The sequence below is a fragment of the Schistocerca cancellata genome, unplaced genomic scaffold (assembly GCF_023864275.1).
Source record: "Schistocerca cancellata isolate TAMUIC-IGC-003103 unplaced genomic scaffold, iqSchCanc2.1 HiC_scaffold_1104, whole genome shotgun sequence".
Taxonomy (NCBI): domain Eukaryota; kingdom Metazoa; phylum Arthropoda; class Insecta; order Orthoptera; family Acrididae; genus Schistocerca; species Schistocerca cancellata.
In genome coordinates this window covers 1,337,266-1,361,368 of record NW_026047103.1, presented here as the reverse complement: position 1 = coordinate 1,361,368, position 24,103 = coordinate 1,337,266, and positions in this window count along the sequence as shown.

Genomic DNA, 24,103 nt, shown 5'->3' with positions numbered 1-24,103 from the left:
AGGATATTTTTAGTCCAGTCTTTTCAGCAGTCTCATGTAACAGATTAAGCGTAATTGTTGAGTCTGTTCGGTTTTCAGTTATCAACGCCTTATCATCCCCAAAAGCTAAACATTTCACTTCAAATTTTTTCCTTCCTTGACCTATGCTTGTCCTCTTTGTGCCTCTGTTTTTAATGTGCTTTTCCATGCTTTCAGTATTTTATCTAAGACCAAGTTAAAGAGAACTGGTGACAGGCCATCTCCTTCTCGAACTCCTGTTTTGAATTTGAATGATTCAGAAATTCCCCCTTGAAACTGAATCCTTCATGTTGTATCTGTGATCGTGATTTCGTCTATCCCTGATTCATAAAGTATCTGGAACAATGTAGGCCTTCTTGAAGTCTACGAAAGTAGACATTGTATTTTTGTTTTGTATATACATATAATATTTTCTTCCCGTTCCAGTCGCCTGTGTGAAGGACTGTTTAAATGACTCCATGCATGCCACTATTAGTTAGATCTCGTCTTCCTGGTTCCTATGAGAGCGATACAAAGCGGGTTGTAGTAAATTCTCAGATCCTCACCTGGTACTGCTTCTTGAATGGCTGTAACTCCACTTTGACGGATGGTTGGCGCGTATCTTCAAATGTCTGTCAGTGCAGATTTTGCAGCATTTCCGTGACTCTCTCTCTCGACTTGAAATGACGGGTGAAAATTACTTCTGCCCATGTTTGTAGGCATCAAGTATTCCCCCCTAACAAAAGAATCTGCACAGTCAAAAATTGTGTTTGATGCCTACGCTAAAACTGACATGCACTTCCATGAGTTAATAACGACATGTAGCAGCACCATCAAGAAATAACATACAGTCAAGAAATAATCATAAAACAACAGCAGACTAGGGAATTCGCGGTAATGGTGTACTAAAAACAGGTCAGATATATAAATAAATATGTTTATTAAACAAACACCGCTGTTGATGTAATGTACAGTTACTTATGATAATATTATTTTTATAATTATTTTATTACTTGTGTTATTTACACGTAAAGAGTACATTTATTCCAGATTGAAATTTTCATCCTGCAGCGGAATGTGGGCTGATATGAAACTTACTGGCAAATTAACCTGTGTGCCGGACCGAGGGTCGACATCAGGACCTTTCCCTTTCACGTGCAAGTGCTCTACCGACTGAGCTACCCAAGCACGACTCACGACGCGTCCCCACAGCTTTAATACCGCCAGTACCTCGTCTGCTACCTTCCAAACTCCACAGAAGCGTTCCTGTGAATCTTGCAGAACTAGCACTCCTGAAAGAAAGGATATTGCGGAGACATGGCTTAGCCACAGCCAGGGGGATGTTTCCAGAACGAGATTTTCACTCTGCAGCGCAGTGTGTGCGGATATGAAGCTGTGAGGACGGGTCGTTTGTCGTGCTTGAGTAGCTCAGTCTGTAGAACACTTGCACATGGAAGGAAAAGGTCCCGAGTTCGAGTCTCAGTTTTAATCTGCCAGGAAGTTTCATACCAGACAGTAAAGCTGTGAGGAAGAGTCGTGAGTCATGCTTGGGTAGCTCAGTCGTTAGAGCACTTGTCTGCGGAAGGCAAAGGTCCCTAGGTCGAACCTCGGTCCGGCACGCTGTCTTAATCTGCCAGTAAGTTTCATATCAGTGTATTTATTAATTTCAGGACTAACAAAGTGTATTTTCTATCCAACTCCAGCAATTTTAGAACACGACAAGTTGTTAAAACGTTAAAAGTTACTATAAAATTGACAAATGTCTTGCATTCAAATGTAACGTCTCTCACACAAAACCGTAGCACTAAGAATTATACAATCGAAAAGTCATAAATTTTTCATGTATGGCGAAGCGTTCCTCCTCTGCAGCAACCACTGTAAAATTAATTATTTTTGGAGCAGTCACTTCGAAGATAGCTTGCATTAATAATTTCCTTTTTCTTGGCAGGACAATAAGGCAGCTGACGTGTGCAAATGTGTTGTGACTCATTGCTGGTTTATTTATCACTTCGCAGAAATTTTTTAGTCTCCTCCTACGGAACAGTCCTGTCATCAGAGGACCGAAATTCTGCAGCTACAAGAAACGACCTGTCCACTGTATTTCGAGTAATTTTTACCTATGGGTGACGTATAACAAGTCTGCCGGTTCCTCATAAAGATTTTCAAAGATCTCTACAGCTTCGTAAGTGTTGCCAACTTTCGTAGATTTACGTTCTCTCTCTCTGTGCGTGGATGTATCTGCGTCGGTCACCGTAAATTTGTGTTGGGTGTGAGGGCATTTCACCAGGAATATGTTTAAGATGGAAGCGTCATGTTTCTTGTGCTCTGTGAGTGTGTATTTATGAAGTGGATGGGCTGAAGGGATGAGGGAGAGGATTGACTACGATGAAGTGGTGATAGAAGAAAGGGCCTCAGGGCTGAGATGAAGAAGATGGAAGAGTATTGAGAAAACAGTTTCAAAAAGAACACATTACTGGTAAATTAATGAACTAGTGAGCAAACGAATTAAATATTTGCTAAACTAGTAGGCACTTGCCAGTAGCTGAATATAAGTGGAAATTTCATTGTAGCGTTAGTCATCATTTGTGAATTTCATGGAGTTATGATGTTGTTGTTGTGGTCTTCAGTCCTGAGACTGGTTTGATGCAGATCTCCATGCTACTCTATCCTGTGCAAGCTTCTTCACCTCCCAGTACCTACTGCAACCTACATCTTTCTGAATCTGCTTAGTGTATTCATCTCTTGGTCTCCCCCTACGATTTTCACCCTCCACGCTGGCCTCCAATACTAAATTGGTGATCCCTTGATGCCTCAGAACATGTCCTACCAACCGATCCCTTCTTCTGGTCAAGTTGTGCCACAAACTTCTCTTCTCCCCAATCCTATTCAATACTTCCTCATTAGTTATGTGATCTACCCATCTAATCTTCAGCATTCTTCTGTAGCACCACATTTCGAAAGCTTCTATTCTCTTCTTGTCCAAACTATTTACCGTCCATGTTTCACTTCCATGCATGGCTACACTCCATACAAATACTTTCAGAAATGACTTCCTGACACTTAAATCTATACTCGATGTTAACAAATTTCTCTTCTTCAGAAACGCTTTCCTTGCCATTGCCAGTCTACATTTTATATCCTCTCTACTTCGACCATCATCAGTTATTTTGCTCCCCAAATAGCAAAACTCCTTTACTACTTTAAGTGTCTCATTTCCTAATCTAATACCCTCATCATCACCCGACTTAATTCGACTACATTCCATTCATTTCCTAATCTAATACCCTCAACATCACCCGACTTAATTCGACTACATTCCATTATCCTCGTTTTGCTTTTGTTGATGTTCATCTTATATCCTCCATTCAAGACACTATTCATTCCGTTCAACTGCTCTTCCAAGTCCTTTGCTGTCTCTGACAGAATTACAATGTCATCGGCGAACCTCAACGTTTTTACTTCTTGTCCATGGATTTTAATACCTACTCCGAATTTTTCTTTTGTTTCCTTTACTGATTGCTCAATATACACATTGAATAGCATCGGGGAGAGGCTACAACCCTGTCTCACTCCCTTCCCAACCACTGCTTCTCTTTCATGCCCCTCGACCCATGAAGATATATAAATACAGATTTTATATAAGAAGCTCTTCCATTTCCGAGGTTTCAGCTTCAAATGTACTCGACTGTCGCGGTATGAAACGCTATCTTTTGTTCAAGAAAGCACAGAAAGTGGAAATCCATAAAAGTTATCTGCATTATTCATAGTACCACATACTAATCATTTTCGAGATAATGGTATATCACATGCCAAACTCAACGTCCTACATAGTTCTCAGATTGTTTTAGGACTGTCTTTGTCGAGTCAAAGAATGAATGTTACAAAATGAACAAACAAACATTTACCTTTATTATATCGCTTTGTATTTATTATGGAATACAAAAGGAGTAATATATGGTGTATCCCAAAGAAAGTATTATATGCCCTCTGCTGTTCCTTACGTGTATAAACAATTTAGCGGACGATCTGAGTAGCCCTCTTACATTGTTTACAGATGTTGCTGTCATTTACACTCTTATTGAGACGTAAGACTTATGGAAAGCAGGAAAGATGTGGACGCTGCCTAATCAGTTACCGGTGGTTGCACAGAAAACACGTGCGCTTTATTTTTTTAAAAAAAAGCAAAACTCTTAACAATCTTAGAGATTTACTATACTGAAAGCTATATTAGAAGAGTTGCAAGTTATTGCCGGCTGAAGACCACAAGCAATGTTACACAGAATCAACGGCTGAAGGTGTGATTAAGAAGGTTGAAAATTACACGTGAGGTGACGGCCACATGCAGTTTCAGAATACAAAAGAATTGAAGGCCTGAATTACAGATAAAGTGAACTTTAAAAATATTAAAACCCTTTCTAATAATCTTAATAACTTGTAACAAGCTAGGGTGACGGCTGAACGCCTCACTAAAACAGAATTGAAAATTATTTTTCGGCTGAAGGCCACAAGCAATGCTACAACCAATCAACAGCTGAAGGCGTGATTAATTAAGGATTCAAAATTATTGGGGCTGAAGGCCACAAGCAATTTTGAGAATACTCAACGGCTGAAGGCCTGAATTACAAGTAAGGAAGGCAGTTACATGGTAAAATACTGAAACCTTTTTAATCAATCTCAACGAACTGTAACACACTATAGTGACGGCTGTAGGCCTTATTAAGAGAAAATTTGAAATAATTTGTCGGCTGGAAGCCACAAGCAGTGTTACAAACAATGAATGGCTGAAGGCCGGAATTAGAAGTGGGAAGGATATAACATGTTAAAACATTAGGGTAGATTTTAAACAATTATGACAACTGGTCCAAATAAGATGGAGTGATCCACAGGCAGTGCTCTTTGGATCGATCTGAGGAAGGTGACTATGGCTGTGTAAGCGGTGAGACAGGCAGCCAAGAATTGTACTCACGTGACAGGATGGCAACTCGCACTAAGGGTATCTTAAGCGCCGACCGACCGACTAACCAATCCGCCTAACGTCCGATCACTGGTACAACAATGGAATATTTTTAGGCAAGGGCACTACGTCTTCTGAAAAACACCCAAGGCAGAAGGAAACCCTAGAACCTAGGTAGACCCCCCAAAAACATATGCACAGTACAATTCAAGAGCCTGTCGAACTACACGCCGTGTTGGACAGCATCAACACGGCAAGGAAAGGTACATCACCAGAAAAAGTATGCTAACCTCCAGAGCAGGTAACTGGGGCGATAGCGGTCACAAGGCAGAAAATACAGCTGGCTGCTGGCTGCACTTCACTAATAAGAGTAATAATAAACCCAAACTAACATCAAGGAGTAGAAGGCGGCTAATAGCTTCCGCCAACCTGACAGACTCCACCTGTTGTAGTTGGTCTCACCGACCCTGGGAGCAGCAACAAACAAACAACAGCGAGATCTCAGGCAGTGGAGGTTTCAGCACTGGATATGGTTCACCCAACTTGAAACATCCTTGGTTCGGTCGTCGGCTACAGACCCTCGATCCGACAGTGCCTGCACGCCGCCAGCGATCCCGGCCTGCTAAAACCAGTCACTGTGAAACAACTATTTCTATGTCTCTCGCTGACGCCATAGTCCCAACGGATGAGGCGATGTTAGTTTTTTTAGGGGTGGCCGGCTGCCCTTCCTGCCGCCACCCCGTACCCCCCGGGACGCAATCAGTGTACCCCAACTGTCTGTGTCGAGTGTAAATCGTCAAATAGTGCGGACGTGTTGCAAATGTATGTGACGCATGTAACTGAGGCGGAACGTGGGGACCAGCCCAGTATTCACCTAGAGGGATGTGGAAAACCGCCTAAAAACCACATCCAGGATGGCGGAACACCGGCCCTCGTCGGTAACCCGTCGGGTGGATTCGATCCGGGGCTGGCGCGCCTACCAGAGTCCAAGAAGCAGCGCATTAGCGCCCTAGGCTACCCTGGCGGGTAGTCACTGCGGAACACCACGGACGAATTACAAGTCGGCACAAACACAGAGAAGGCAGAAGCAGCCGGAAGGCCAAATGCACGTCGTCCGCTGCGACGACCCACCGAACGACCAACCAATGGTCGTCCCCACTCGAGTCAGGCACCGAAAAGATCCCAGTATAAATCGTCAACTGACAACTTATTGCCACGAGGGCACTTCGACGGGCGGAGACATACACACAGGTGAAAGTTTCACTACTCGAATATCACGGTCCATTCAACGAAAATTCTCTGAATCCAGTCCTTGACGTGGTCGTGCACTCTCGCGACCACCTCATTCCGTCGGACAGTGCACGTGTGTCGCCAGCGGTCGGGCGAGTACTGGCTGTCCGGCCCTCACTGCTGCTCCGTCCCCACTCCACCCCCTGTACACTGGACGATCCGGAAATACTAGAGGCCGCTCCAAAGGTACGAGGTGCATTCAAGTTCTAAGGCCTCCCATTTTTTTTCTAATTAACTACTCACCCGAAATCGATGAAACTGGCGTTACTTCTCGACGTAATCGCCCTGTAGACGTACACATTTTTCACAACGCTGACGCCATGATTCCATGGCAGCGGCGAAGGCTTCTTGAGGAGTCTGTTTTGACCACTGGAAAACCGCTGAGGCAATAGCAGCACGGCTGGTGAATGTGCGGCCACGGAGAGTGTCTTTCATTGTTGGAAAAAGCCAAAAGTCACTAGGAGCCAGGTCAGGTGAGTAGGGAGCATGAGGAATCACTTCAAAGTTGTTATCACGAACAAACTGTTGCGTAACGTTAGCTCGATGTGCGGGTGCGTTGTCTTGGTGAAACAGCACACGCGCAGCACTTCCCGGATGTTTTTGTTGCAGTGCAGGAAGGAATTAGTTCTTCAAAACATTTTCGTAGGTTTCACGTGTTACCGTAGTGCCCTTTGGAACGCAATGGGTAAGGATTACGCCCTCGCTGTCCCAGAACATGGACACCATCATTTCTCAGCACTGGCGGTTACCCGAAATTTTTTTGGTGGCGGTGAATCTGTGTGCTTCCATTGAGCTGACTGGCGCTTTGTTTCTGGATTGAAAAATGGCATCCACGTCTCATCCATTGTCACAACCGACGAAAAGAAATTCCCATTCATGCTGTCGTTGCGCGTCGACATTGCTTGGCAACATGCCACATGGGCAGCCATGTGGTCGTCCGTCAGCATTCGTGGCACCCACCTGGATGACACTTTTCCCATTTTCAGGTCGTCATGCAGGATTGTGTGCACAGAACCCACAGAAGTGCCAACTCTGGAGGCGATCTGTTCAACAGTCAATTGGCGATCCCCCAAAACAATTCTCTCCACTTTCTCGATCATGTCGTCAGACTGGCTTGCGCGAGCCCGAGGTTGTTTCGGTTTGTTGTCACACGACGTTCTGCCTTCATTAAACTATCGCACCCACGAACGCACTTTCGACACATCCATAACTCCATCACCACATGTCTCCTTCAACTGTCGATGAATTTCAATTGGTTTCACACCACACAAATTCAGAAAACGAATGATTGCACGCTGTTCAAGTAAGGAAAACGTCGCCATTTTAAGTATTTAAAACAGTTCTCATTCTCGCCGCTGGCAGAAAAATTCTATCTGCCGTACGGTGCTGCCATCTCTGGGTCGTATTGACAATGAACGCGGCATCATTTTAAAACAATGCGCATGTTTCTATCTCTTTCCAGTCTGGACAAAAAAATCCGAGGCCTTAGAACTTGAATGCACCTCGTGCTACAGTATGCGCTATCGATAAGGGGTGTTGCTGTCACTCACGGACAGAAAAGGCGGGCAGACGCAGTGGCGCCAGTGGACACACTAAGAAAACGAGACGCCACTATCGCTATTACAAGATGCCAAGCTATGAATGGCATCAACGCTAGCCGCACACACAAAGTCATCATGTGGTGAAAACCAATTGCAAACTGATTTAGTTAAGATGTATGCAGAGTTCCAAAATTGACAACTGACTCTAAATAAGGAAAAGTGCGAACTCATCCTCACGAGTACCAAACGGAATCGGCTAAATTTCGGTTCCACGGTACATCACACAAATCCAAAGATTCTGAAATCAACTATAAACTTACGGATCACAGTTACGAATAATTGAAACTGGTACGATCACATGGATGACGTCGTGGGGAAAACAAGCCAGACTGGGATTTACTGGCAGAAGACTTGGAAACTGCAACAGCTCTACTAAAGGGACCAATCGCCTGCACGACGCTTGTTCGTCCTCTTCTAGAGCAGTGCCGCGCGGTGTGAGATCCGCATCATGTGGGATTAACGTATGACGTCGAAGAAGTTGAATGGAGGACAGCTCGCTTCGTTTCATCGCGGAGTAGAGGAGAGAGCGACAAGAATACGATACAGGAATTGGGCTGTCAATCATTAAAACAAAGGATTTTTTCATTGATGGACAAATACATCCATGAGAGAAGCAGGCGACCATTCAGGTTTGGCACCACTTTGAAATATAAAAAGGTCTTGATCGGACAGTTGTTTCAAACTTGTACCAAAGGCGTTTTTCGTTGTGACAGGATCTTCTGATGAAATTCTAAATGCGCAAAATACTTTGTTGGCGCCCACCTACATGGGGAGAAATGATCATCGTGATAAAATAAGAGAATTCAGAGTTCGCACTGAAAGATTTACGGGTTCGTTTTTCCCGCACGCTATTCGACAGTGGAACGGTAGTGAAACAGCTCGAAGATGGTTTGGTGAACCCTTGGCCACTAAGTTAATTGTGAGTTGCAGAGTAACCATCTAGATACAGGTTTAGGTACCCAGAAGACAATGTATGTATTAAATTAATGCTCATTGATCTCCGAGCTGGAAGTTGTGGCAGAGAAAGCTACCTGGGCTTCTGTGTAAACTACCAGTTTTTGTATGTACGTGCTACAGTACTTAAATTAACATTATATCACCAATACATGCTTATCTAACACTGCTGTGTTTTCTGAGACAGAATAATTTACATTCTCGAGCTGAAGAGGACACTTGAAGACTGGTAGACTGAAAATAGATATGCTGAGTGTGTACTGAAGAGTAGACGAGAGTTTTAGAAACCACAATGGCTACTTTTACCAGGGTATCTGGTATTATAACTGCTATCTGGTTTCTGTACAAATTGTAAATAGCCTTTCGCTCCCTGTATTTTACCCCTGTCACCTTTAGAATTTGAAAGAGAGTATTCCAGTCAACATTGTGGAAAGCTTTCTCTAAGTCTACAAATGCTAGAAACGTAGGTTTGCCTTTCCTTAATCTTTCTTCTAAGATAAGTCGTAAGGTCAGTATTGCCTCACGTGTTCCAGTGTTTTTACGGAATCCAAACTGATCTTCCCCGAGGTCGGCTTCTACTAGCCAGTTATGAGTTTAATAAAATGTACCTCTGACAAGTCGAGTCGAACGGTACCTAAGTACAGCTTAATGCACACATCAAAAGAAGTTTTGCATCAGCCTGGTTCCCAGAACTCCTGAAGATAGACGTTGATTGTGGATATTATATCACAGACACAGTCCCTTTGATCGTTCAGAGATGTCACTAAACACGCCCAAAGACGTAAACAACCACGTATGAGCAGCACCTATTAGACGGATGGGGTCCGACAGTCGATCAGTTCCAGACTGTCAATACCGCGGTTCGACCGCGTCCGCATCGTTACTTTGGGCGAGAAAGGGCCCCAACATGGGAAGTATCCAGTCGTCTCGGAGTGAACCAAAGCGATGTTGTTCGGATATTGAGGAGATACATAGAGACAGGAACTGTCGATGACATGCCTCGCTCAGGCCGTCCAAGAGCTACTACTGCAGCGGATGACCGCTACCTACGGATTATGGCTCGGAGGAAATCTGAAGGCAACGCCACCATTTTGAATAATGTTTTCGTGGAGCGACGTCGTGTTACGACTCAAACTGTGCGCAATAGGCTGCGTGATGCGCAACTTCACTCCCGACGTCCATGGCGAGGTCCATCTTTGCTACCACGATACCATGCAGCCCGGTACAGACGGGCCCAACAACATGCTGAATGGACTGCTCAGGACTGGCATCACGTTCTCTTCAGCGATGACCGTCGCATATGCCTTCAACGACACAATCGTCGGAAAAGCGTTTGGAGACAACCTGGTCAGGCCGAACGCCTTAGACACATTGTCCAGCGAAAACAGCAACGTGGAGGTTCCCTGATGTTTTGGAGTGGCATTATGTGGAGCAAACGCCGTACGCCGCTGGTGGTCATGGAAGGCGCCGTAACGGCTCTAAGATACGTGAATCCCATCCTCCGACTGATTGTGCAACCATATCGGCAGCATATTGGTGAGGCATTCGTCGTCATGGACGACAGTTTGCGCCCTCATCGTGCACATCTTGTGAATGACTTCCTTCAGGATAACGACATAGCTCAACCAGAGTGGCCAGCATGTTCTCCAGACATGAAGCCTATTTAACATGCCTGGGATGGGTTGAAAAGGGCTGTTTATGGACGACGTGACCCACCAACCACTCTCGGGGATCTACGCCGATTCGCGTTGAAGAGTGGGGCAATATGGACCAACAGTGCCTTGTTGAACTTGTGGATAGTATGCCACGAAGAATACACGAGTTCTTCAATGCAAGAGGACGTGCTACTAGAAATTGGAGGTCCAGTTCTGAAGGTCTCGCTGTATGGTAGTACAACATGCAATATTTGGTTTTCGTGAGCAATAAAAAGGGCGGAAATGATGTTTATGTTGATCTGCATTCCAATTTTCTGTACAGGTTTCGGAACCGGAACCGAGGTGGTGCAAAACTTTTTTTGATGTGTTTATATGAATTTTCAAAGTTGTAAAGTTCTTTCTGAATCGCCTTGTGTAGACTGCAATACAAAGTCATTTTTCTCACTGCATTACAGAAAAATCATAAATGGTAGAAATGTTTACATCAATAAAAATTTGGTCTTAGGAGCAATATAAGCGACTCGCAAAGCAGTATTTGAGTTGCTGTTTGCTGGCAATTAAATGAGAGGTATGAACCACCTCATTGCTTTTTCTGTATCCATCAGATGTTTTCCACATTTCGTATAGCGTAGTGTAAGCGTTTGCTATTAGAAGTTGTTCGCGAAAAACTGCAAGAAGCTGTTAGATCCGTCTAGGTAAATTTCTGTAATGGAGCATAATCTAGAAATAATAATGTCCTTCTTGAACAGGATATGAGAACGATTACACTATAAGGTAACGCTTAAACGTAACACATTCTCCACCGAACAGTTAATTAATAAATACATCAGATCAGTTACGTGGGAAGTGAATTGCACAGCACGCGCCGTTCCTATCTACCTCGAGAGACAGCAGTGCCGTGTTCGGCGCGAGGCGTTTCGTATGTAAACTTTGCACCAACTTCTTCCGTCACCAGTCCTAAAAGCGCTGCAAAAGTTTTTAGTTGACTCAACGCCCAGAGTTTGCGACTACACGTCGCACTGTTCAATAAAATTTAGGATGTGGCCTCCAGGGAGCATAAAGACGAAACAAAAGTGTTGCAACTCTCTCCAGAGGGGAAAAGAAAGAATGAAGTGCTTCTGCGAAGCTACAGAACACGATGAGGGGAAAAAAACGTCCTATAGTCTGAAACATTTTTCACATATTTCACACAACATTATTTTATGGAGAAAATGAAAACAAAACATAAATAATCGCGGCTGCGGTCCGTATTGCTAAACAACGGTTTTTAAAGAATCATGTGCTTGCATTAAGAATCGATCGCGCGTTTTGTGTCGAAACACTTACGGAATTATCTCATAATCGGGACAATTTAGACAAATATCCCCTTCTTATTACAAGAGATAGATTATGCTAACAGAGTTCGTAGAACGTATGTATCAGATTACTCTACTAATGTTTACGGATTTAAAGACAAGATCCTTTCATCATTACCTTGTAATAAAAGTACATAAATATAAAATCCGTAACTTGAAGAAATGTAGAAAATACTGCTGAACAAGTAGCCTATTAGTACCTATCAAATGGTTCAAATGGTTCTAAGCACTATGGGACTTAACATCTGAGGTCATCATTCCCCTAGACCTAGAACTACTTAAACTTAACTACCCAAAGGACATCACACACATACATGCCCGAGGCAGGATTCGAACCTGCGACCGCAGCAGCAGCGCGGTTCCGGACTGAAGCGCCTAGAACCGCTTGGCCACACAGGCCAGCTATTAGTACCTATCAAAATAAATAATATAAGATGATGTTCAATATGAACAAGCTCCATATGCGTAAGAAGCTTATAATCACCATTCCCCCTATATTTTATGCTCTTGTTTCATTTGGAATCATTTAGTTCATCCACATCTACATCTACATCCATACTCCGCAAGCCACCTGACGGTGTGTGGCGGAGGGTACCTTGAGTACCTCTATCGGTTCTCCCTTCTATTCCAGTCTCGTATTGTTCGTGAAAAGAAGGGTTGTCGGTATGCCTCTGTGTGGGCTCTAATCTCTCCCATTTTATCCTCGTGGTCTCTTCGCGAGATATACGTAGGAGGGAGCAATATACTGCTTGACTCCTCGGTGAAGGTATGTTCTCGAAACTTCAACAAAATCATCATCTCCGTAACGCTTTCGCGATTACTAAATGATCCTGTGACGAAGCGCGCTGCTCTCCGTTGGAACTTCTCTATCTCTTCTATCAACCTTATAAGGTACGGATCCCACACTGCTGAGCAGTAGTCAAGCAGTGGGCGAACAAGCGTACTGTAACCTACTTCCTTTGTTTTCGGATTGCATTTCCTTAGGATTCTTCAAAAGAATCTTAGTCTGGCATCTGCTTTACCGACGATCAACTCTATATGATGATTTCATTTTAAATCACTCCTAATGCGCACTCTCAGATAATTTATGGAATTAACTGCTTCCAGTTGCTGGCCTGCTCTATTGTAGCTAAATGATAAGGGATCTTTCTTTCTATGTATTCGCACCACATTACACTTGTCTACATTGAGATTCAATTGCCATTCCCTGCACCATGCGTCAATTCGCTGCAGATCCTCCTGCATTTCAGTACAATTTTCCATAGTTACAACCTCTCGATATACCACAGCATCATCCGCAAAAAGCCTGAATGAACTTCTGATGTTATCCACAAGGTCATTTATGTATATTGTGAATAGCAACGGTCCTACGACACTCCCCTGCGGCACACCTGAAATCACTCTTACTTCGGAAGGCTTATCTCCATTGAGAATGACATGCTGCGTCCTGTTATCTAGGAAGTTCGCGACGATCGGGCTCAGACAATGTATCGTTACCAGAGAGAACACGTTTCATTGCAAAATTTAAACACGAAATGCGTGTCTTTTTTGCTTTACGATTATTATGGTCCCACAAATTTAAATTGAAAAATTTTACTTCTAGAGGATAAGCGTACATTCCATTTTTACTTCGCGTACTGAACATACTTCCAAACAATGCCTAGACAAAATTACTCAGTTGTTACCAGTTAAATTTTATCTTCACTTTCATGGGGAAGCTTGTTATTGTTCTGTTGTTTATCCTAATTAAATTCGCTCTCGCCCTCAGTTTTCTGCTTTATTAGAAGTTCTTTTGCTTCTCCATTTTCAGCGGTCCATAGCTTCCTTCTAAATGTTGCCAATGTGCTGCTGTCCGTCGCATCATCCATGGTCTGAAATCTCTTCTCCTTCGGCTCCTCTTTCCTTCCACACACCTTTCTACGTTTTTATAAACCCTTCCCTCTTTCTTAACATTTGCCCAATCCAGTTTCGTTTCCTTCTTTTTATTGACCTAGTAATTGCCTTTGTTCTCCTACTCTTCTCAGTACCTCCCTCGGTTCATCCCCCGCCAAGTCCAGATTTCAAAAGCCTCCAGCCTTGCTCTATCTTTCTTCCTCGAAGTCCACACTTCACCACCATGCAGGAGGAGTCTCCATAGAAAATATTTTATTACCCTTTTTCCTCAAATCAGTTCTTGCAGAAACTCTTCGTTGCTTATGAAATGCATGTTTCGCCAATGATATTCCGATTTAAATTTCTGAGCTGGTCTTTCAGTCGGTTTCTATCCTGAATGAGATTTTCACTCTGCAGCTGAGTGTGCGCTGATATGAAACTTCCTGGCAGATCAAAACTGTGTGCCGGACCGAGACTCGAACACGGCACCTTTTCCTTTTGCGGTCAAGTGCTCTACCAACTGAGCTACGCAAGCACGACTCACGCCCCGTCCTCACAGCTTTATCCTGCCAGTACCTCGTCTCCTACCTTCCAAACTTTACAGAAGCTCTCCTGGGTACCCTGCAGAACTAGCACTCCTGAAAGAAAGGAATGTAGGAGACGAGGTACTGGCAGAATAAAGCTGTGAGTACGGGTCGTGAGTCGTGCTTGGGTAGCTCAGTTGGTAGAGCAGTTGCCCGTGAAAGGCATAGGTCCCGAGTTCGAGTCTCCGTCCGGCACACAGTTTAGATCTGCCAGGAAGTTTTGGTTTCTATCCTGTTTCCGACATATTTACTGTTCCAATACTCCTACATTGAGCATTATTTTTACCCTTTTATTTCCTCCTAGTACCATTACTTTTGTTTTCTTATTGATTTTCAAGCCATAAAGCTTTCCTTTAGCTTCAATAATATCCTCTATGTCCTGTTATTCTTTCTCACCTGTTGCTAGGGAGACAGGTCTCAAAAACAATACTCCTCTTCCTCCAATTTTTACCTGCTTGTCATCTAGAAGGCAGAGATCAATCATTTCTTCTAAGTGTGACTGAAAAGGTTAGGAGACAGACATCAGATTTGTATTACTTTCTTTCCAAGTTCTGCTCAGTTGGTACTTTCTCCTCTCACATTCACTGATATCTTTTGTCTTACATATAGCGATTTTGTAAGTTCTTCTAATAACTTTCGGGTGCGCAGCCGTATCCCGTCGACATACTGCCATGATATTTCGGCCCAGAGACATCCGACCATCCTCAGGTAAGTATACAATTACTGCAGAGCCCAGGTGCATCCACGGTATTTATGCCGAATCTCACGCGCGCCAAATGTGGTGCCGTCCTTCAGCGCATGTGTCTGGTGGTGACACGCGCTGGACAATCGAGATGTGTGTGCTGCCCTCGGTGATAGAAGTGAGAGGTGGTCTAATCACTGACTATCGAATGACCCCGTTCCTGTGACTGGATAATATTAATTATAGTGTCCAATTTTAACCAGTTAAAAACCGTTGTCTCGATTTACAAGATTATACACCGATTCTTTGATTACTGAATTCCAAAAAACTGGAAACCGGATCTAAAATTTTTGTTCCATTGTATTCCATTGAGTGATCCATGGAAATACACTGTTCTGCAACTGCTGATTTTAACGGCTGCAGAAGACTGGTGTATCTTTCGTGCTCTGTACAATGCTCCTGGACAGTTCGTGTCGTCTGGCCTATATATGCAGCACCACACTCCTGGCATGTGTAAGGAACGCAATTGATTTATATTCTTTGATTTTATCCATACTGGATCAGAGGTCGTGGTTGTCAATTTCAATGTTCAAAAATATATCGGCTCAACCACTTGTTTATAGTGTAAAACACTAAGATTGACGCGTTTCGAAAGTCAAGCTTCCATCATCAGAATAATAAAAAGTAAAAGAACCTGTTAAAACTCGCTAAAATAGAACATGCACCAGACACAATAAAATTGATAATTTAAATTTATTATCAATTTTATTGTTCCTGGTGCATGTTCCATTTTAGCGAGTTTTAACAGGTTTTTTTTTTACTTTTTATTATTCTGATGATGGAAGCTTGACTTCCGAAACGAGTCAATCTTAGTGTTTTACACTATAAACAAGTGGTTGAGCGGATATATTTTTTAACATTGATTTATATTCGTCTTCAGTGTCCTCGGTGCGTTGCTTCTTGTTATTATAGTTGTACATATCCTTCCTTATTTGGCGTGAAGTGTAGTTATTCTCTTTAAAAACCTTCTCCAAGTGTTCTAATTCTGCGTGGAGGTTTTCATCGTCCTTTATTACGCGCACCCGATATACTAAGGTACTAAGAATAAAGGTGGTTTGTACGGGGTGATGGCAGCTAGACGCCTGGAGATGTAGACCTGTGTGCGTGAGTTTTCTCTACACAGAATGTCTCAATGACCCATTATTGTTACAACGTACTAGCTGGGTAAAGTCCCATCGTTCTCAGTCTCCATCGTAAACTTGATGTACTCAGGTAATGAGTTTATGAGACAAAGGAATACCTCCAGTTCTGGTTTACCGTGAGGCTATACAAGAAAAGTATCATCTTCATAACGCCAGAAAACCGTGGGCTTTAAAACAGGAGACTCAAGTACTATCTCCTCAAAGTCCTCCATAAGAATATTAGCCACCACAAGGGAGAAAGGTCTCCCCATGGCGACGCCATCTGTTTGTTCAAAGAAACCGTTATTAAATATGTAGTCGGTTGAGGAGATATTATGTTCAAATGAGGCCGTCAGGTCGGCACCGAATAAGTTAGCAATAAGATGTAACGAGTCCATTAAAGGCACGTTGATAAAAAGTAAGACCACATAAAAGCCAACGAGTAAATCCGAGCTGCTAAGATTAACTGTCTTCAATCGTTTGACGAAATCCACAGAATTACCTATATGGTGACAACGCTAACGACCTGAGTGGAGAGACCAGATGTTTTGCAGTAGAACAGGTCTAGTCAGAATGTCGACCGGGTCCAGCTGCACACGAGAAAGCTATTCAAAGAAAAAATACACTGGGAAAATATCAGAAGTTACAGTTTATAAGTTGCCTGTCCTCTCAGACCACTCCCTTTTCTCTCATCATAGTTGCAATCTCATCATAGTTAGCGGGCCCGTGTGGCCGAGTGGTTCTAGGCCCTTCAGTCTGGAATAACGCGACCGCTACGGTCGCAGGTTCGAATCCTGCCTTGGGAATGGGTGTGTGAGACGTCCTTAGGTTGATTAGGTTTAAATAGTTCTAAATTCTAGGGGACTGATGACCTAAGATGTTAGGTCCCATAGTGTTCAGAGCCATTTGAACCAAGCTTCTTCGAAGCCACATTAGCAAGTGCCTTTTCCAGGGCTATAAAACACATCTATAACTCTCTTCTCTTTTCAGTAAATCTTTGTCCCAAAATTCGAACGAGTCCTTTTGCATCTCTTGTGCACGTTTAAAATAAACTTGCTCTTCAGTCATATTCTCCTTCATTACCTTTTCTAATCTCTTGTTAATGTTTTCCAGGTCTGGATGTGAAATGAGTCTAATTGTCCTGTGCCCACCACATTTATTGGTTCCTTGTTTCTTTGGTACTCAAATCATTACTGTTGTCAGAGAGTCCTCTGGCCATTCATCAGTGTCATGTATTTTGTTACAAATCCGCAATATTTCTCTTCTTCCTCTTTCTAACATTTAAGAAATTCTCCTGATATTGTACCTGTAACTAACGATTTCGGATTTTTCTTTGCAGCATATTTTACTTCTTCTATGATTATCACCGGTTCTTTCTCTTCATCATTTGCGCTATTATCAGACTAAAGTTCCAGAATTTAGGAATTGCAACTGTGACGTCCAGCTCTTTTAATTGATCGTCCCTTCTCGGTAAGAGAGTATTGTACTACAGTTGATGTATCTTCCGGAAGAAGGGCTCGTAGGACGAAACGGTTATTTGAGATATGTCAGTTTAAATACATTCAATACATTTGAATAAAAATCTTATTCTAATATACAAATATGTTTTAATATAATGTGTACTACTTTCCATGATACCAGATACTTTAATCTGCGTTTTGCTGTAAACAATAATGTTTCTAATAAAAGTTTTTAGCCTCTTTTCCCACAAATAAGTTTCAGTAGGTTATAGTAAGCAAACATTTCTTTCATCAAATGTTAACTTTAAAACATAACCGTGACATTATTCGCAATTCGTACAAAAATTAAATAAGAGAAAGTACACTGATAAGAGAATGCAACTATGTGAGTAAGATACTACCGTTTTGCCCTGAGGACCACACATAACGATGGACTAATTCTCTGGTATAGTTTCTAGTTACTGAAGGACCGTTTATTTTTCATCATGATCAGCAGCAGCGTAATCATCATCATAATCTTTTTCTTCTTCTTCACTCTGCCCTGAATGGACTGTTTTCTAAATAGCGTCTAATTGCTGGTAACTACCTTCAAGCATATTGTGAAACCACGAACTACTTTCATCAACCACTAAATTACAAAAATCCCTGGTACCTTTTTCTTAATCTGTCTTCCCTGGGTTAAAGTCATTGTTGATAGCCTCATTTTTTTCAATATTCCATTACTATATTCCTGCTTCGAAAGTCGGAATGATGTACATGGACTTCTTTGTATCTTAGTGAGCCTAGTACGGCACCAACTGCCGATTCTCCAAGTACGCTGAATTGCACATAACCACTCGCTACATTAAACTGAATGAGAAGTGCTGCCGGCAAATGCAGGAAGAAGACGCTGCCGTGACCGCTAGCAACGAGATACTGAAACAAAACCTTGGTTAGAGTATTCTACGCAATCCACTGATTAATGTTAAACAGTTTTTCAAAAAGAGGAACATAGTTCTATGGACACTGCTTCCAGAAAACGCCTCAATTTTCCACGATATTCCTACACTATACGCTTTCACCGTCGGTACTTCCGTTATTGCTGACAACTGATTTATGGGCACAAGGCCGTGGTCCAATGCATTATTCTCTGCCCGACGTTTCGTCTTCCGCTGCTGTAGCATTCATCAGAGACTTTAACGAGTCAGAAAGCTGTTACAGCCTCAAAACAAGCTCAGCAAGCCGAACTGTCTGTGTGTATCCACGCAATGGTCCGATCGTGACGTCATCAGAGCGCTGCTTGAGATCGCCGAGTCGAGCCGATGTATGCTAAGGAGCTTGTAGTACGACTAGATTTGGCGCTGCTTGTTTTATTTGGCACCGAAGCTCACAACGCGTATAATTTGAGTTCTACCTTTTTTCTGTCGAAATTGTTTCCGTGCTTTTGGATTTCTGTACCCTATCAGTACATCTTAGCGTAGTACTTGTTAAATCCCGCTAAAACCACCGTGTCACAGCAAAGAATTTGATGGTTTCCCGATCCTGGTCTGCTACTACTGACTTGCCTGTCTTGTTTTCGTGTTCCTAGAGCCGAGTGTTAACTGCCTAAACTTTCACAGATCACATTAGCAAAGTAACCAGATAACAAGAAATTGTAATGGCGTTGAAACCAACGAAAAAGGTGCTCGAATAGCTGAACACTGCAAAGGATCTACGCCCGCCGATTGCCACAGAAGAAGCATCTAAAATCGTTTGCACTTACGTCCAACTGCATACAGGAACTAAAAAAAAAAAAAAAAAAAAAGAGTTTCGTTTCTCTGGCACGGTGGTTTTAGCAAGACCTAATATTTACGAAGCTAGGATGTATAGAGAGGCCACAAAATCTCAAAAGCACAAAAACGATTTCAATGGGAAAGAAGAAGAATTTAAATTAGACAAGTTGTGGCCCCTAGAGCTAAGTGAAAGTAACAGCGCCAACTACAAACCACTATACAAACTCCGCAGCGTACGTTGCTGTGACGCCACCAACTTAAATAGCGGTCGGGGAGCACGAGGAATACGGCCCCGCAACGAATTGTGACGTCACACCAGTCGCCTTGTCTACCATACTTTGCGAACGTTCGCTTCCGTGCAGGGACCGTGGGAAATCGGTATGTCGACGCAAAGGCACCCACTAAAGGTCCTAACGTTGTCGTGTGCTATCGAGAGCTTGTAAGCATTTAAATGCGCAGTTGGGAATTATTAAACTCGTCATAATCGCTCGCTCCCCCACCGGAGGCGGTCTCTGGCACTCGTAAGACTTGCAGTGTCACGTACTGTGGCGTACGAGCTGTGGCCTGTTTTTCTCGTGGACCTCTACCAGCTTGTTCTGAATCTGTAATAGCTTTCTGAGTCGATAAAACCTCTGATGAAGTGTCTCTGGCAGAGGAAGACGAAACGTTAGGCAGATAATTATGTCTTCGACTACTGCCTTATGCACATAAATCAGGTAACAGCCACAATGATGGTACTGTTTTGTCTAATCGTATCGTGTGTAAATATACGCACCCTTCGCAAATAAACCGACCTATTACTCAGTTCTGCCTACCAACTGACGTAAAACTTCCAGGCTTATATTTTTTGACATCAGTAGGCTGTTCACAAATTTTTTTGCTCCGAATCGACTGCACTCCTTAACAGGCGTAGCAGGTACGGTTTACTATCGATATTAGCAACCTTCACAAGCTGCAGACATTAAATGAAATATAAGAACTACAAGCGCAAGGAATCAACCTTGCGCTTGTTCTTTTGAATTTATTGTGTACTACTTCGTTGTTATTGACAAACAAACGTTAGAAATCTTGGTATCCTTTAGTAAAACAATGCTCCATCTTGTTATGTCAACACCATTGTAATAATATCCTAGTAAAAACAAATACTCCCGACGTTACGCTATAGTACCTTTCCTTACGGTGCAAATTCTTGGCCCTAGTGGTAACTTTACACATATCGAATATAATAGAACCGTCGGTTAAGACGGGATTCGAGAGGTAACTTTATGTCTTATTTCTTAGTCTTCAGGCATAATCATCATACACCATACGATTAGTACTAAACAACACCATTGTTTCGCCATATGAACGTTAACAGAATTACGTTTTCTTTTCTACTTTTAATGAACAATGAATGGTGTACCTTGAAAGAGATTCCATAAATACTTCTGTTTTCGTTGCGTTTTGTACTTACCGATATCTTTTGAGAGTTAAACCACCCTAAACATCAATTTTTTTTTGAATTACATGAATTTGCGGATTTGAATGCTGAAATAGTAAACCATTTTTTGATTCTCATCCACACGTAAGTATTATCAATTTAATTACTTTTCAAAAAACAATTTTTCATATTTTCAATTTAATTCGATGTTGTAATTATATTTGAAACTGTTGTCATTATTGCTATTTTGTAACTCTTGCTGAAAGCGTTTGAAAGAAAAAGTTATATGTAAACCTCCCTAGACATCAAACTATCGATACTTTGTAAGATCTCTGTGTTGTGTATATTTGTATCTTCGTTCATTTGATTATGGTGTGTGTTAAGAAGACATGTCTCATCAGGGTTGTCTTAAACACACAGTTTGTGCTGTTCTGCAGTAGTAGCAGTAACTTTAAATCAAGATGGAATAATAAGATCGGAACAGGCCCGGCTTTTCGAATTCGAACTTTTATTTTTCACTTACTGCAGTCACTTAATCCACCTTAAGGCACAGCGCCTTGCACTTCGCCTATGCAAGTGAGAGACGGTAGCAGCAGACAGCGTCATACGTGAGTCACATCTCGCATGACAGATGCGCTCGGATGCAATAGCTAGCTGCAAACAGTTTCTGCTTTGACCTGCAGGTGTCAGCATCTTGTGGACTATGAAACTGTATAGTTGGGAAACAAAACTGTATTAATCGCCATATTTGCAAATTTGTTTAGTGACACTCCAGTTCAGAAAAAGCAGAACACATTGAAAGGCTAGAGATACGACATTGACATTCACAGAACATGTACATTATTAGTATGTTCCTCAGAAATGATTAACATTCTAGTCACCTCGGTTCACTACGTGTCCTGTTGCCTAGTAGGCACAGGGCCGCCATGGACCGACGCGTATCAGGCGCGAATGGCGTCTTGTGGTATAGCCACCCATGGTGCGTTCACCTGGTTCCAAATTTATCTGTGGTAGTCGGCACTGTGTCACAATGCTGCACCCGTCGTTTCGCCATGTCCCATACATTTTCGACTGGCGACAAGTTTGGTGATTGGCTGGCCAGAGCAAAAGACTGACACCCTATGACACCAAGAAGGCACGTGTTCGTGCAGCAACACGTGGCTGTGCATTGTCCTGTTGAAAAATGGTGTCTGTGGTGTTGTACAAAGAGTCTGGGTGCGGGTCGCAGGATGTCATTGTCATGGGTCACACTGGTCACGGTGCCCAGGTCACGCACACAATGCGATTTGTGGTGAGCCCAATAGCATCCATCCCACAACATGAGGCCTGGAGTTGGCGCTTTATGTGTAGTGCGAATGCATCACTGTGATGCCGCTCCCAGTATCTGCCATCAACCAAAATGAGGGCATCATTTTAGAACGAACAGAACTGGATTCGGCCGAAAACACTACTGGATGCCATTCTTGCCCACAGTGACGTTGTTCCATGCATCATTGCCGTCTAGCATGTTTCTGCACATTCATCAAAGGCAGGCGGACGACGCGCACGTTGCCCGTGCCGTAGTAAACGGCACTGGACTGTCACCCCTGATACTGTACGGTTTGTTACGCTGTACGAACTCTTAATATCCATACAGCTGCTTCTCTTTCCCCCAAAGGCTTCTTTAATTTTCCTGTAGGCGGTATCTATCTTTCCCCTAGTGAAATATGTTTCTAAATCCTTACATTTGTCCTCTACCCATTTCTGATAACCCTTTTTGCAATTCCCTTCATTTTCAAACGTTTTTATTCCCTTTCACCAGCTCCATTTGGTGAATTTTTATATTTTTTTTCTTTCCATCAGCTACATTCAATATCCCTTGTGTTATCCAAGGATTTCTAGTAGCATTTGTCTTTTTAACTATTCGATCCTCTCCTGCCTTCACTATTTTATGTCTTGCAGCTACGCATTCGTGTTCTACTGTATTCCTTTGTCCTGGCCTAATCACCTGTTGTCTAATGCTCGCGCTGAAACTCTCAACAACCTATACATCTTTCAACTTATGCAGGTCCCATCTCCTTAATTTCCTAATTTCTCCCAATTTATTATGTTTTATTCTACAGTTCATAACCAACAAATTGTGGTCAGGTTCCACATCTGCCCCTGGAAACGTCCTACAATTTAAAACCTGGTTCCTAAATCTCTGTCTTATCATCATATACCCAATCTGACACCTTCCGGTTTTTCAGGTCTCTTCCAAGAATACAATCTTCTTTTATGATTCTTAAACCATGTGTTAGCTATGATTAAATTATGCTCTGTTCAAAATTCTGATAAGCGCCTTCCTCTTTGGTTCTTTTCCCCGAGTTCCATAATCACGTACTACTTTTCCTTCCCTTCCTTTCCCTACTATCGAGTTCCAGTCCCCCGTTACAATAAAACTTTCATCTCCTTTAACGATCTGAATAAAATAAATTATTTTATCTCTCATACATTTCCTCATTCTCTTCATCAGCTGCGCGGCTGGTTGGCATGTTAACTTGTACTAATGTGTTAGACGTGGGCTTCGTGTCTATCTTGGCTACGATAATCCGTTCACTATGCTGTTCATAGTAGCTTAGCCGCATTCCTATTTTTTGTTCATTACTAAATACACCCCTTACTGCCTTACCCCGGCTTCATTTTGTATTTATAACCCTGTATTCATCTGACCAGAAGTCCTGTTCCTGCTGCCACCGAATATCTGAGATGTAGTATTTAAGCTGATACGGACACCGGATAAGGGGTGGTTAAGGCTTCAATAAAGCCCTGCGGTCTCCAGCAGGGTGCTGAGCGGCAGCTAGCCGGCGGTTTCTCTCCAGAGGCGGGATGTGGCTGAGCGCCAGTACGCCTTGTCTGGTGTGCATGATTTCTACATCTGCATCTACATTTATACTCCGCAAGCCACCCAAAGGTGTGTGGCGGAGGGCACTTTACGTGCCACTGTCATTACCTCCCTTTCCTGTTCCACTCGCGTATGGTTCGCGAGAAGAATGACTGTCTGAAAGCCTCCGTGCGCGCTCTAATCTCTCTAATTTTACATTCGTGATCTCCTCGGGAGGTATAAGTAGGGGGAAGCAATATATTCGATACCTCATCCAGAAACGCACCCTCTCGAAACCTGGACAGCAAGCTACACCGCGATGCAGAGCGCCTCTCTTGCAGAGTCTGGCGCTTGAGTATGTTAAACATCTCCGTAACGCTATCACGGTTACCAAATAACCCTGTGACGAAACGCGCCGCTCTTCTTTCGATCTTCTCTATCTCCTCCGTCAACCCGATCTGGTACGGATCCCACACTGATGAGCAATACTCAAGTATAGGTCTGC